This window comes from Hypomesus nipponensis, chromosome 9, assembly GCF_054491055.1.
Source record: "Hypomesus nipponensis isolate SF chromosome 9, ASM5449105v1, whole genome shotgun sequence".
In the NCBI taxonomy this organism is placed as follows: Eukaryota; Metazoa; Chordata; class Actinopteri; order Osmeriformes; family Osmeridae; genus Hypomesus; species Hypomesus nipponensis.
The window spans coordinates 18,053,594-18,067,299 of NC_140369.1; the positions used below are offsets into that span (position 1 = coordinate 18,053,594).

The following is a 13,706-nucleotide window of genomic DNA, read 5'->3' on the forward strand; positions in this document are numbered from 1 at the left end:
GACCTGAGCACCTGAGAATCAGTTATGGCAGACCTGGGCATTGTACTGCCCGCGGGCCACAACCGGCCCACAGGCTGTCCCAATCCGGCCCGCGTGAGGTAAATTAAAAATACAAAATAAATAAATGTGTTGAGCGGTAGTAAATATGTAGTCCTGAAAGACTAGGGATCAGGCAATTTACATATGTGCGCTGGCGCAACCTCACCGACAGGAGAGTTAGCTGTTGGTTAGCCCTCGAAAATGAAAAACGAAAGGTTGATACAGAATGTAGAAGTTTTAACAAGACATGGACTTCTAAGTATCCTTTTACTTAGGTCAAAGTCAAAGCTGTGTTCTTAGTTTTGGAGAACAGGTCGCTGTGTTGAAGGATTACAATTTGAATCGGCATGAAGGGACTAAAGAAAATGAATAACGCAGACATAATAATAACTTGACTGATGCAGAGTGGGCGCGGGCTGATGGTTTGCTCGTTAAATTGCAGACCCTGATCATCACCTGTCAGCTGTCCTTCGCATATCTACGTCAGACATTCAGCCAGATTTCTATGCACTTGTTCAAGCCCACTGGATTCCTTGCACAGAACAAAATGAACTGAAAAAAACGTATTGCTTTTGTATAAAGTTGATCAATTGCATATCTTTAACATAGCCTACTGCAAAACAACTTTTCAGTGTTTGTGAAGATTAACTAGTTACAACTAAAATGAAACACTGATGTAATGATTATTTTAGTTTTTACTGTTACTTCGATAGTCTTTTCCTAGTTGGCCAACATGTAAAATATTTATATAAATATTTACAGAATATCTTTATTCTTCTGATAACCAGTAGCAGCTAATCAAAATATATACTTTACTGCTTTTTACAATGGAGGAAAATGAATAGTGAGAATTAATTAAGAGAATTAAGTTCAAGTTATTGTTGATGCGGCCCTCCAACACATTTCAGGTTTCTCATGTGGCCCCTTGTCAAAATTAATTGCCCACCCCTGAGTTACGGAGCTGGGCCATGGAGCTTACCCATGGAGCTGGGATTTTGATGCTAGGGAGAGTGTGGCAAAGTTGGTTAAGCCAAAGCCAAAGGGCAAGAAAGCCAAATTACAGGTGTTGGCCATATCAAGGGCATGCGACAGCAAGGGGAGACCAGCTATAAGACTTTGAGCCATGAAATGTTAGGTCTCAGTTTGGCACCCTCCCTCCATATGGGTCACACAGAAATCACCAACACTGCACGCTCTGAAAGACGAAGGAAGAGGGAGCAAAGACAACACACTGAGCCATCTGAAGGCGGTGGAGAGCAAAACACGGAGGATGAGATACAAGAGGCTGGAGATGGTGAGCAACACACTGAGGAAGAGACCCACAACCAAGGCCAGACTTGGGCTTGACTGAGGTCCAGTCCATGGGCCCTGCCCAATAGGGGGCCAAGTACGTTTACGTTAATTTAATTTCTTATATACTAGTAGTATAATTGGATCAATTCACTGTTCTTATTGGTCCAGAGACTTTCTCAAAAGTTAAGAAATCCGTTTGTTGACCTCCTGAAAGTTTGCAGAGAAACAAATGATTTTCAGACCTAGCAAGCGGTAGCCTTGGAGACGCTGACAACATGCCAGATTCATCGTGTTTGAGTTGGGAGTTAATTACTAAAATATGTTGTTTTAGTATATAAGAAACCAAAGCGTATTGGTCTAACTGTAATAATTATAAGAAATATGGTCTGCAAACGCTTAGTCACTTCCCGTTTTAAAGAAGTATCTGTAGCAGACAGAAGACGAATTATGGTTGAAAGAAAAGTACAGTGCAAGTACAAACAGATAAACTAAGAACATTCTGAGGATATTCTTTGAATATCTACTTGAGAAAAACTTAACAAATGTAGAGGCAATCCCAGATGCTCAGGTTCCTGAAATTTGAGGGACTTCTACATTGCTTCAAAAAAGAAAAAAGGGGCAAACTACAAGGTGTCTTCCCTCAAATGTATCAGGGCAGGATTGAACTGCCACTTGAAGGAAACCCGAGGCATTGATATAATTGCAGACCCTAGATTCACACTGTCAAATTAGATGTTCCGTGGGGTTGCCAAACAGACCAGCAAAATGGGATTGGCTACTACAAGGACCTACCCAGTAATCTCTGGTGATGATTTAGCCAAGATAGCGATCTACTTCAAACAGCAGGGTGAGCATATCACCCCCAACATACTCCAGCAGACAGTGATGTTCATCTTGATGTACTACACTTGCAGAAGTTCAGTTGAAAGTTGAGAAACAACACATCTAGATCTTAATTTTGAGTCCGTAGATTTAGCAGAACAGTAAAAACCCCTGTTTTGAAGAGGTCGTGTAAACCTTCATGGAATGACCAACTACATTCCGAGTGTTCAACAATGGTGCAGGTCCAAGGTACATTGAGCAAGTCATCAATGAAGAGGATAAAAATCACAAAGAAGATAACACCTCACTGAAGGGAAAATCTTTGAACAACCAGTAGACAAAGGGATCCATAATGGAATTTCATGGGTGTTCAGCAGATCTTCCTTTATTACAATTTTCCCTTCCTTTCAGACAAAGGTATCTGCCCGGTTGCCAGATTCTAGCAGTACATTGCCAAACTTTACCCTGACACGGATGCACTGTGGCAAAAACCCAAGAAACATGCCATCTCTCCTGCTATGTATTTTTTTGGATTCTCTTTTGCTTCCTTTCATCTCCTCTCTCCTTCTCCCATTCATCTATTTTATTTTGTCCCCTCTGGCTTTGTCCATTTTCATTCTATCCTTTTTTGTTCTGCTTCACGTCAGCTGCTAGCTATTTTACTTCCTGGTTTTTCCGACCACGTCTTTTCCGTCTTTTGCCTGTCTATCATTCTACCCCTTCCTGTTCCACCTGCATTTGCTCTTGCTCCCGCCCCTTCGTACTCTATTGGCTCTCTCTCCCTCCGCATGCCCCGCTCGCGGTCCCTTTCATCCTGGCTCTTGCACGCTGTGGCCAACTGACTGCTACTACCTGCGCTTGTTGCTAATCTCTGTCCAAATTGTTTAATTCTTGCTTGGATTAATTTCCAATTTTAGCGTTCTCTGCCTCCCCTGGCTTACCTGTCCACTCTATATATTTTTGCCATTTTCCGTCTCACTTCGAACAATTTTTCCACCATCTACTACCCTTTTTTTTAATCTGTTTTTTGTTCCACCATTACTGCTCTCCACAACCTACACCGCTGTTTGTAGACGTCCTCTACACCTTCCAGTCTCCATTTCTCTACTCCTCCTTCCACACCTGGATCCCCGTTATGTCTCATCCCTCCTACTGCCCCCGGGATGAATCCCACCGCTCCTCCCGTCCACACCAATCCCCCGGATCCTACCCACGCACCTGGGTGGCACCACTCCTCCCCGCCACTCTCCTTCCCGCCCGCTCTGATTACAATCAGCACCAGGAGAAGCCCCTAGCAGCAGGCTTCAAACGATGATGGTCAGATGATCAACAGTAACGTAATCAACCACGTCACCAAAGAGCGCTTCGGTTGAATTTGTTTTCAACAAACAACATATTAGCAACACGACGTTGGCATTTGATCGAAACTGACCTCCAGACGATGTCTGGACGCTGAATCCGAACTGCACCAACTGGCCGTTCTACAGATACTTCCTCTCAACTACTACATTTATTTAGTTCGGATCTCTCAGACAGCAAATATTTCACTATCTATAACCAATCTGAAATGTCACTTAATGAACATATAAAGGGCTATTAGCAGTATCTAGCCACTTGATTCAACCTGGATTTTCTGTGTGTTGGTATTATAATGAAGAGACACAATTCAAGTTAATGATCTTTTATTTTCAGACTGGATTTTGATGCCATCCATGGTTTTTACTGCATAGAGAACATTTTGGCACGCGCCAAAGGCGTTTTCCCGATCGCCAAAGTCAAGAAAAAGTCTGTGAAAAAAAAAATCTATATACAAAGTGTACCTAGATGCAGTTGGTGAAGTTTCTTTGCAAGTGTAACTTTTAAAACAAAGCCTACATTTAGCCTGGCAGTAATTTGAACAAACAACATTTTTATCCCTGAAGATATATAGTTAGATAGATGAATAGTTCTTAAAAATGACTTGAATACATTTCATACATTACATTTTGTTTTGTTTTCAGTTTGATGATGAAGAGAGTAGGCCTTGCAGCCTTCTTTCAAAAGAAGATAAGGAGAGAGGATGAGGGAGAAAGGTGAGTGGTTGGCTATATTGGCCATTCACTTCATTGCCAATTGGCTATGTTCCTAAATAAAGAGTAAATGAAGGATAAGTGCTTCAATGTTTCCCACAGGCCTAATTTCTCTCTTTCTCTCTCATAACATTGTAGTGCTAGGTCAGGAGAGGGACAGGTACAGGGACAGGGAGGAGAAGGAAAGCTGATGAGAGAGGAGCTAGGAGTAGCAGCTGGACAGCAGGCAGGAAGGAAGGAGAGCACCAGACCTGAGACTGAGCTGTTGAAAATTGAATTAGATGTACTAAGATGGTATTATTTTTTCGGAAGTCAAAGGAACAGATCAGGGGGCATAGGGTCAGTGGGTTCGACCCAGTGTGGCTTAAAACCCATTCCTGGCTGCGCCACACTGACCTGGGCATGACCTGTGTGTAGTTTGCACAAAGCACAGCACCAGTGTTGCATGGGTAAGGCAGCCCAGCAAGTTATAGGCTGGATTCTCTTGTCAGCCATAACAAGTCGACAGTCCACAGGCAAGCAGTGGCAAAAGAAAAAGTGCTTGCAAGTAATAAGGAATTTCAGAGCAACATCATTTATAATAATATAATATATAACAACTGAATATGATGTCTGAAACAAACTTTTTTTTATCTAGGCAGAACACTGAAGACAACCATGGCTGCATCAGGCAGACAGAAATACAACTATAAATCAAGCTCCGATTGCAGAGCTGGCAATGGTCAATCCTGGGCGGTTTAAGGCTATGCGAGCCAGCTTCAAGAAAAGTGACAGCCTACAATAGTTTGCTGTCAAGTGTATGGCCGAGTGTTTCAAGAAGCCTCATGCTGTCCTCATCAGTGCCCTGAAGAATTTCTGACCTTCTCGACATTGGGAAAAAATACATATATTTTTATATGTTCACAGCATGGCTACAAAACTCATTAACCTATTTAGCGTTTTAGTTAATTTTTATTACAATGCTAGTGTACTGTATGTTACTGTTACAATTTGAGTGATAGTTTTTTCAGTATTGATTGATAAGTTTGTTGCCAAGTGTAAGAATGAATCCCAATACTCCTCCTTAACCCTTACTTTTGCGCGTTCACCTGAGAGCCAGTGGTGTCCCAATTCTCTTTTTGAGCTAGGGGTAGGGCTAAGATGAAGGGGTACACCCCTTAAAACCAAATAAGATCGCAAACTTACTTGAAATCTAGGGCTATGTGAATTACATTTACATGTATTCATTTAGCAGACGCTTTTATCCAAAGCGACTTCCAAGAGAGAGCTTTACAAAGTGCATAGGTCACTGATAATAACAACAAGATAACCCCCAAAGCATTGCGGGTAGCCAAAACAAGAAGTACACATTGTAAACAACCAAAAAATAAGTGCTAAAGGGAGGAAACCATAAGAGCATGTAGTTAAACAAGTTACAATTAAACAACATTAAACTCTAAGTGCAAGTGTACTTGTAGGAAAGTAATACAAATAGGATTAACTAAAATAGAAAACAGTTTAAATCAGCTACCCACTGACAGTTTGCCTCCCCAGCAGACCTGGTAGGATCTTCCCGACAGGTAGGATGAGATCCGCTGGAGTGCAGCGCCGGTGATGCCCATCTCAGAAAGTCTGGAGAGTAGGATCTGGTGGTTAACCGTATCAAACGCTGCAGAAAGGTCCAGCAGAATGATGACGGATGACCTCGAAGCCGCTCCGGCAGACTGTAGGGCAGTGGTGAATACCCAGGACTTGGTTTACACTTATCGAAATTTCTAGCCACTGGGGGACCAAAGGCAGGATAAGGGAACTCAAATAACCTCCTAAAGTGAAGTTTTCATGTTGTGTGACTTATAATGGTTTATTTGGGATGTCAGTGCTTCTATACTAGCCAGTTCCAGAGCTGTGTTTGGGGTTTTTAACCTGTTAATTAGTAGCGTCACAAGAAAACGGGCCCGTCACACGATTCTGAACATTCTAACTGACTATTTTTCGATAAATAAAAACTATATGGCAAAAGCTATATTATGGATTTTAAAATGTACGATTAGGAGGCTAACAAGTAGCACTAGCAGGTAGTAGCGTAGCTACGAGTATTGTGTTAGGTAACGGAAGCTAACTAAAGCTAGCTAGCTTCCGTGTAAAAAATAACTCACTCTGGTGGAAGCGTCGGAAATATTTAGAACTCACGTGTTAACGGGTAAAACGGCTTGTAGAAATCTTCTGGGTGCCTCCAAGGCTCTGGCAGAGGTCCATTTTGAAGGTAACCAGGCAATGGTCTGATAATATAGGATTGTGGGGGTGGACAATGACGTCGCAAATCTTAATTCCCCGTGTGAGAACTAAATCCAATGCATGCGAGTGAAGGTAGGTAGGTTTGGAAACCACCTGTGTGAGACCTGTGGAATCCATTAGAGTAGAAAAGGCCTTACTTACAGGATATTTGGGGTCATCCACGTGAATGTTAAAATCACCCATAATTAAGGTGTTATCAGTATATGTCCCGAGATCAGCACTAAAATCAGCAAATTCCTCCAGGAAGAGGGAGTACGGGCCAGGGGGCCAGTATAAAGTAACTATACAAAAAGAGGGAGGAGGGGCAGGAGTAATAACATTACTCCTCTTTAATATAGTTGGTAGTTTCATGCAAATTATTTCTAATGTTTTAAAGGTGTTCACAGATTTTAGGCTGAGGTTTAAGCTGGCTTCATATATCATAGCAACATCACATTTCTTAGAGACACGAGAAATGTGTGAGTACGCAAAATCCGGAGGCGATGTTTCATTCAGGGAGGAATATTCGTCAGGTTTTAACCAGGTTTTGGTGAGTTCAATCAGGTCCAGGCTGCATTTGATCAAATCATTAATTAAAACTGCCTTTGTGGATAGGGATCTGATGTTTAGGAGCCCAACATTCCAATATGGGTTTTTGGCAAATATAGACGTAGATAATCCTTCTGAAATGGTGGCACTGTTATCAGAAAACTTAGTAGGAAGAGCATTTGGGGAGCAAGGCTGTATACATGTTCAATTGGTATAATTCCTAATAATTGAAGGCCGAGATTTTGAAAAAGGGGCGGGGGACCGACACTGTCTCAATAGGAAAGACTACATTAGCAACCACACTGGCTAGACTGCAAGCTAAGCTAACGGGCCCCAAACAGCTCATAACATGCCTATCAACATACCTATCAGACTCTCTAAGAGACTGTGACCCGGCTTGTTCAAGTGAGTGTCAGGCCTGCTCTAAAGTAGCTTCAATATTCCTAGACAATAGAAAAGCACCTCTCCAGCTCGGATGGAGCCCGTCACGTTTCAACAAGCCAGGTTTGGCCCAGAAATGAGACCAATTATCTTCAAATCCTAAACCCTGTTCTGAGCAGATGTGAGCCAACCAGCGGTGGAGAGAGACAAGTCTGCTGTAGAACTCGTTATTCCCCCTAACAGGTAGTGGACCACAGACTCCCTATTAACAAATGATGTGTTCACGATCTGTGCATAATCAAGTGCTTTTTGAGTTATGTATTAACTGATGATGATTCATGCATTAGTTAAAGCATTAATGAATGCTAATTAATACATCCTTATTGTAAAGTGTTACCGGATGGTTGAAGGTCTAATGTACACAGCCTTTGATCTGAATACTTTGTGAATCATAAAGCCATTCAGTTCCTGGACTTGGAGGATGAGATGAAGCGCTTGCAATATCACATGATGTTGAAGCAAGAATTTCAATCTGTCGACACAGCAAATGACTCTAATCAAGCCCAGTCATCTGATGGCTCTGAGAGCAAAAGGTCAACCTTTTTCAAAATGAACCGCCCATTAAAAGTCAACAAGTCTTTGGTGGACATCTACCTGGATGCACAGACCATTACCAAAACTTACAAAGCTGTTTGTCAAATACAACACAGCACTCCCTTCGAGCGCTCCAGTAGAGGCTATTCAACATTGGTGGCCAGATCTTTAGGCCAAGGAAAAAAAGGTTGGGAAATTGTCAGAAATATTAATCTATCAAGCATTGCACAGTCAGTCGATGAACAAGTTTAAGAAAGTTTATTGCTTGTGGCCGGCCCACAAGGAGACAAAAACATAAAATGTTCCCAGGTTTTATAGCTGTTTTGTGGTTTTATAAGGCAAGGGGTAGTTATCAAGCCCCCACCCCTCAGCTTGAAGCAACGGCCCCGGTGGATGAAGGTGGTATTTCATTTCCGATTTTCTACCCAACTTGTCAGGTCGTTTTTATTATATTAACTCCAGTCAACATATCTAAAAACTATCTCCCCCAATAATTCTTTTTTCGATTCTCGAACCTGGCTCATACTACTAGCGTTTTCATAGAATTTTTTTTGTTTGAAACCAATCCGAAATGGGTAAACTAGCATCCCATTTATTTGCTTACATCAAGAAAAGTTGCCTGAAATGAGTTTGTGGATACGAACAGGGGACGAGCACAAAAGTGAACATCAGCGAACATCGAGCTGAATAAAAACAAGGAGAAGGGACTTGATAATGTACTGCCTTTATTGTAGCACGTTTTACAAATGGTTGCACACATACATGAATTATTTCCGTTATTTTAAAGCTGATTTAACCAATTTTGCAATGAACGCATATAATTCTCATACCTTGACAAATGTAATAATATCGTGGCATGTTACGGCGTCATTATAGATTGTTGACACGTTATTCTGGAGCAAAGACGAATATGTATAAATCATGTCTAATAGCCACAATATTGTTATGGTTGTTAAAACATTGTCAGTTAACACCACAACGATGGCATTAACCATAAGGAGGAAGCTAACAAGTAACACTAGCAGGTTGTAACATTGCTACGAGTATTACGCTAGGTTGCTAGGTAACGGAATCTAACTAAAGCTGGGTAGCTCTCCGTTTCGGAAAAATAACTCTGTCAGGAGCGTCGGAAATATTTAGAACTCGCGCAGCCAAGGGTTGAAAAATTAGTTAAGTCGTCCATTCTCACTTTCCACCTTAAAACTATGAAATGAACTGAACAATCGACGCGTTCAGAACTTAAATGATGAACTATGAACGAGAACGATTCATATTTACTTGCATGAACTGAACATTGAACGAGTTCATGAGAGGTATGAACGTGCACAGCACTGTCAGCGTGTCTTTTGACGGCATCTTGCAGAAAAGAGGCTTCACCTCTCACTATGGAATTGGTGTGTGTATTGACCTCCTCAGGACTGGTGGGACTATGAGGTCCTATCCTCATGTTGTCATGCTTGTGCCCTGAAGGACAATGCCAAGTTTGACAGCTGGAGAGACACACAATGACTGTGCTAAAAACTTTGCAGGAACTAGTAAGGCAATGGAGCAGGAGTCAGCAAAGTGGACACGGGCCAAGTCTGTGAATCGCCACCAGGTGCGGTACACTGAGGGGGCAACTCTGAACAACCAGGATTCAATAGATGGGATGAAGGCAGCAATATGGGTAAGTCTTCTCCACTGTATGTCCACCGATGACAACCCCTTGCACACCAGGTGCAATCCCGAGGAGAATCGGTAAAAAACCTGGTAGCCATAACCACCATGCTGGGAACTTTAACACGAGAGGTGGGGAAGCAGCTTATACAAGTATACAACCGCATGTCAAGTGACAGCCTGCTGCAGCGAATGCAGCATGGAGGCACTCAGAACGCAAACGAGTGCCTCAACTCTGTCATATGGGTGCAGTGTTAAAAAAAAGTATTTGTAGGGAAAAGCAGGGTTGACGCAGCAGCCAGTATTGCCATTTCTAATGTTAATGAAGGTGCCTCTGCCATGCTAACTGTGATAAAGAGGTTGTGGCTTCAGAGCACTTTCGTTACTGTGGATGCAATGAGGGAAACTCATCGTTTCAGAATTGCAAAAGCTGAGGCTGTTACAGTCAGCATGAAACATAGGCGCATGAGTCTGAGCACAGAAAAAAACCCTGAAAAGACAAGCAGGAAGTGGATGAGGGGGTTACATATGGAGCAGGCATGGAAAACTAGGCTTCAAACACAAATGGTTAGGCTAACTAGGCAAAGTTAAGCAGGATGGACAACCACCAAACAAGGGTGGAAGTTCTAGTAGCAGTGTGTGTCTGTGTGGGTGTATTTTACTACAGTTCTGTTCAGTTAACCAATAATCAGATTTCAGTTCAGGAAAAATATGCATATTTAATGAAATTACGGGTCTCTACTTTCTCTGCCAAAGCACCTAGTACAGCAATTATATTTCTGAGGTTTTTCACTGCTTCTTGTTGGAAGAGCCATTGTGTGTCCTTTAATTGCTAGTCAATGACAGAAAAAACAGCTGGTAAAAAAAAATAAAATACAAATGCATATTAAGTATTCACATATGTCAATTTATTTGAGGCATAGGTAATGTACCTTCACTTTCAGCTCACACATACCGAGAACTTCTGCAGTTGCTTTCCGAGAAGCAGAGCGGTTTGCACTGTTTCTGAAGTAAAAGTGCAGTTGTTTCAAATGGTCTCTGAATGTAGCCATGTAAGGCACCTCCTCAGATGCCGGCTCTAGAGCTGGCCTGTGCGCAGCACTGTGGACATTTAGGAGCCAAGCCATTCCACTGATAGCTGTTTTGCAACTCCATTTTGTCTTCCTGTTGAATACCTTTGTTTATTAATTTAACGAGAAACAAAATATTTAAAACAGTTGAATTATGTACAAAAAAGGTATGACACCTGTCATTACAGCAGGACCATCAGTTCCAAGGCCAATGCTTAAATGTGTGGGGATGCCCTTCTTGTGAATAATATTCCTTAGTGCTGCCACCATTGAATCTGCTTTCCCGTCAGTCAGGTAGATCAGATCCAGGAATTGGCAGAAGACCTTCACCTCATTGTCCAATTATCTAATAATGTCCATATGATACACTTTATACATCTCCATTTTCTGTATATTGAAATTTGATTGGTCAATGCAATGTTACACTTTGGGTAGACCTACCTCGTATGAATGTCTAGCTGTTTACCACAGAGACCTCTGTGGTCTCATCATCTCCAAGCCTATGGCTTGTGACTGAGAAATAGCCCTGAATATTGGCTTCTTGATGACAGTGGCCAGAATTTCCACCATTTCATCAACTATTCAGTGTGACCTATAGTTTGGTGCTTTTGCAAATCAAATTTTTTGGGGGGCAAAGGTTAAAATTCAAAGATACTTGACGATTAAATGCAGTATTTGTATTTTTGAATTTTATGCAAGAAAAATCCAATTAATTGTCAATATAGCCATTGCATAAGACAAAACAAAATATGCTAAAAGCAAAAGAAGCTTACATTGAGCTTGTAGGTGCAGTCCAAAAGATGAGCTGGTTGCAGCAAGGCTGAATAGTTGGTTTGGTAGGCTATTTCATGCTTTATTAGCCAGTACAAGCACTAGAATGCCCCCACCACAGCGTTATGCTCCAGGACAGCCGGAGGGCTCAAATGATGCAAGGACAGTGTTGCCTGAAATGACATGCATCATCAGCACTGAAGAGCCAAACATATTATTTATCAAATCATAATGGAATAAACCATTTGTACCTGCTGTCAAACTTGACTGGTACTCACAGGATATTCTGTGATGCTCAGACGCCATATGTTTGTCCAGTTTGTCCATTCTGTAGGACTGGCACGGAGACTATAAATCGCCGGGTCTGGTTTCCTCACACAACTGTTTATACTGTCTACAGATTCGACAGAACATTCCTAAATCCAATAAGAAATCAATGTTGTCTATCTATCGTATTTATTAACGCATGTATTTACTGATTTCCCTATGGAACCTGGATTGCCTGAATCCAGAAAAACTTTTGGTCCAGTACTTTTGATTTATTGAGTCTACACAAAGCCCTGTCGAGAACTAGCAATTTTCCCATTGCTGAATGACTTCTCTACAACCTGAAATCATTGTTACCACAGCAATCAAACAGGACTAATTAGAACCGCGCACTTCGCCATAACCCTCGTTTGTACGGTTTTGAAACTTAAGTCTATAATAAAATATTTTCACGTCAGATTTGCACGTTGTTGGGTTAGAACATGTGGGAACACGGATCCACTGGCGGGTTTGTGGAGAGGGAAGGCAGATCCGATAACATTTCTTTCCAGATTCAGGCAATCCAGGTTATGTGTGGAGGGGCCCTTACTTACTTACCAAGATCTTGGACCCGGAGCAGGAGACCTACTCTGGCTGCTACACACAGGAGAGTGTTGCCATCTTCACCACCTGGGAGCGTTTAAAAAACGTCAACATTTTGATGTGCTTTTCGGGCAACATGTTTTCCAATATATGCTCTCTGTCCGCTGTTGTGAGTGTGCTCACCTTTGTATGCGCGCACATGTCAGTGTGTGTGCGTGATACAGAGAGCAGAGGAGAAAGCTAAACGCACGACCATGTAGACAAAAAAGACATGCCGTCGTGTAAATAAGTAACATATGGCCATTTAGTTTGATCAATAAAGAGCAAGTTATAGACCTTTTATAGGAAAGGTAACCTCAAATGACTTATTTTGTGATATGGCGCTAAAAATCACTCGATCTTCCAGGGGGGCGTAGGGAAAGCACTGGCATAAGCGCCAGCCCAGAACCAGCACCGCCCAGCTTTGGTGGAAAAGGGGTAACAGACATCTGGGAGACCCTTCTCCACACACCATTTATCACTGCTTGATACCATGACTACCCAAGTCCCGACCCACCTAAACCACGGATCTACTGACTGACACACATCATCAGTTATGTTGCTGTAATTTCTTCAGTTGTGATTTAATAAAAAAAAAAAGTTTTGAAGTGTTTACTGGCATATGCTCACCATCTTTCAAATATTGCTAATGAACAACTTTTGGTCCAGCCAGGTGCCCTCTGTTGGCAGGCCAGTATTTTACAGTAATCTTGTCATTTGTAGACTACCTTTACGAATGAAATTGAATTTAACTAACATTATTACATGATGACTAAACAATGTATTATCTAATAACAGTACACAAATTTGTTCCACTTACCATATCTATCTCTGAGGAAGTCTGAGGTATCATAAATTGAGCAATTCCACTCTGAATCTTCTGTCCTTGCGCTGCCCTGACGTGGAAGTCCCTTACTGATTGTTATTTCAGGTTGGACCGGCCACCATGGGTGACAGAAAATATCCTGGAGCAAACTTTACAGTTAGTTTCCCATGACGAGACTGACCCACTCATTCTCCATCTGCCACTCACTTCTATATTTAGAAATCCTCTTTCTTTCAGAACCATGACTAATGATTTGTTTATACCCACATTAAGCTACATCAACTATTTATGTGTGGCAGTGAAGAAACCTTTACATTTATATTTACCTGTGTACAGTATTTACTTTGCTCTGTAACCCGGGGCAGGAACAATGATGGCTTAGCGGATGCGTGACTCATTTACAGTCTGGATGCGTAGTGTGTGGGTTTGCTGCGCAAGGCTATTATTGTGAGACTGACTGCCTGTGAGTAGTTTGGGATGGCAGGGGAGGTCACG

The 13,706-nt window shown here is 41.9% G+C and overlaps 1 long non-coding RNA gene across 6 annotated transcripts; it reads right to left on the reverse strand.

Annotated features, from left to right (window-relative positions):
- Positions 1 to 8,491: 8,491 nt before the first annotated feature.
- Positions 8,492 to 13,442, reverse strand: LOC146273355 (uncharacterized). 6 transcript variants are annotated; one of them, XR_014766642.1, is made up of 5 exons: positions 13,206 to 13,442; positions 12,362 to 12,433; positions 11,776 to 11,913; positions 11,500 to 11,670; positions 8,492 to 11,331 (listed from the first exon to the last, which is right to left on the reverse strand). It is a non-coding gene; the product is annotated as an uncharacterized LOC146273355 (long non-coding RNA). The 6 variants fall into 6 exon arrangements; XR_014766644.1 differs by having other exon boundaries at positions 8,492 to 11,072; positions 11,168 to 11,670; XR_014766641.1 differs by having other exon boundaries at positions 8,492 to 10,820; positions 10,903 to 11,670.
- Positions 13,443 to 13,706: the final 264 nt, after the last annotated feature.